Genomic DNA, 2,471 nt, shown 5'->3' with positions numbered 1-2,471 from the left:
TACACAAATTCACATCCTCAGGATTGGTGGTTAGGGTCTCTAACGTCCACACAACCAAGATTACGCACCCTGCCACGTGGCAAACATATATTGCTTCAAGTTCTTCATCACACTCTATTGGCCCAACACTTTGAGGTTGCCATTGAATCTTTTCCCTAATCCACCAATACTGAGGAGAGTTTGTTACCACACAACCCTCTTTGGGACTCATCTCATTATCTTTCTACAGCATTGGTTATGGTCACTGTTGTTCTCTACTAAAAGGACAACTTCTCTAGATAAGAACATGTAGACATCGTTTTTAAGGCTCAATTATACTAGTAATATTTGAGGTGTAAGATTAATGTCTTCATTATTCTCGGGTGGAGAAAAATTCGATATAATTTCGTGGTGAATACTGAATAATGAGATAATTTCATTTCCATAATGGGATTGATCCCCACCACTCCCATCCATGGACTCAAATCAAATAATACTAATACACTCTGCCTCTAATAACTCTACCTCCACCACTTCCTTAATTTTCCTCTCTCTGTCTTTCTCCTTCTTGTCTCTGTTACGTGTTACATATGTGGCTCTAGGAATTCCTAACATTCTTCATAATTCAACCCAAGGAAATGGAGACTTTTTCAGTTTTCTCAGAAAATCAACGAAACAAAAACTATATTAGCTGTGTTCGGCTAAAGTCCTTCTTCTTACACTCTTGCCTTGGGCCTTTTTTTCCTGATCGAGAAATCTTTTTACGCGCACATAAGTTGACAGAGACACGTGTAATTAAGATTCACACATTTATCAAGAGAGTTTTGCTAATGAAATTGAAGACTCTTTAATATAAAAATCATGTTGAAAAGATACTAAAAAATCAGTTTAAATAATTTAAAATTATTTTATTTAGTATTTATTAATTATTGTTAAATAATTACGTATTTCAAATATAATAAAAATATAATTATGAATTTATTCGTATAAAATTATAGATATTAATATTATAAAAATTTAAAAATAAGATTTTGTAGTGCATTTACTGGAAATATAAAAATTTTAATTTTAATACTTTATAGAGTATTCTTATAGTAACTTTTAGCTAAAATTCTTATAACCGATGTCTTTATAATACATATTAGTTAAAATCCTTAAAAAAATTACATATTTACTATCAATCCAATTTTTTGAGTTTGGATTGGTCCATTGTATATATGTGCCACTAATTTAAAAAAAATATTTTTAAAAAAAATGGAAATTAGGAAGAATCACAAAAAAAAAGAGCATGATGTATATTATGAACAGTTATACATATTCAACATTTTTTTATATATTTACTCAACATATTTTATTTTTGTAAAAAATCCGTTGTCAGTCAACAAACAAACACAAATTACGACCAAAGTCATTAAAACTTGTTTGTGGGTAGGGGTTAAAATGGGTCAAGTCAAATTTTATTTGTAATGAGTTTGGTTTATATGATAAATAAACGGTTTAAATTGAAGTCTGTTATTTTTTATAGATTTTTTTTTAAGTTCAAACCCAACAAACTTACAAACCTATTTAAAAAGTTTATTTTATAAATTAGAATCCAAAAAAAATTAATTTAAAAAAAATTAAATTATCATTAAATAGATTCTAAAATTTATAATTCATAACTATAAAAAAGTTTATTTGTATCTCAATCTTAGTCACATATTATAACTATACTTGCAATTTATAAACTTTTTCTTTAAACAAAAAATTACGATCTTAATTAATATTGACTATTGATTCTTTTCAATTTTATTTTGTGTTTATAAGTGAATAGTTGAAAGTTTAAAATAAGAATAAGAGTAAACTATCATTTCTATCCACGAAAGTTGAAGATGTTGACATATCTATCCATAGAAGACAGAAATTACCATTTGTACTCATGAAAAAATAAATTTTTACAAACAAAATTATTTAAAGTTTAAAAAATTAAATAAAATTTTCAAACTACCGTTCTCTCCACTACTACTACCATCATCTCTTCCTCTTCTCTTTCTCTCAATGTTCTCAACAACTCCAATCCCAACATTGACTACATCGCCGCTCAATACCACCGCCTTGCCCTCCTCCTCAACCGTCACCTTAACCCCTTTGCCACACACTCCCTTATCGGTGTCAGTCGCAACTCAACAACACCAGCACTACCATCACCAGCATAATCATCTAACGCAAGCTCAGCTTCTGTCTATACGGAAAAGAAACCCCAGATCTGAGAATGCTGCTAGTAATGTGAGTGATTCGTTGGGATCTAAGGATGTCATGGAACGTCATGGCAGTCGATACTAGTAGGTTGCTCCTCAGGGACCTTGAGAACAATGGCGATGACGACTCCCCTATTGCCAAGTAGCCCAAATCGGAGAAGTTCCCTCTCAACAGCTGCGAATTTGCCGCCGTTGTCGCCGTATTCTTCCTCTTCGCCACTAACCTTTTCTGCATCTACCTCACCATGTCCGTCT

The sequence above is a fragment of the Arachis duranensis genome, chromosome 3 (assembly GCF_000817695.3).
Source record: "Arachis duranensis cultivar V14167 chromosome 3, aradu.V14167.gnm2.J7QH, whole genome shotgun sequence".
Taxonomy (NCBI): Eukaryota; Viridiplantae; Streptophyta; class Magnoliopsida; order Fabales; family Fabaceae; genus Arachis; species Arachis duranensis.
The sequence above is the reverse complement of the archived record's forward strand: the minus strand, read 5'-3'. Positions refer to the sequence as shown.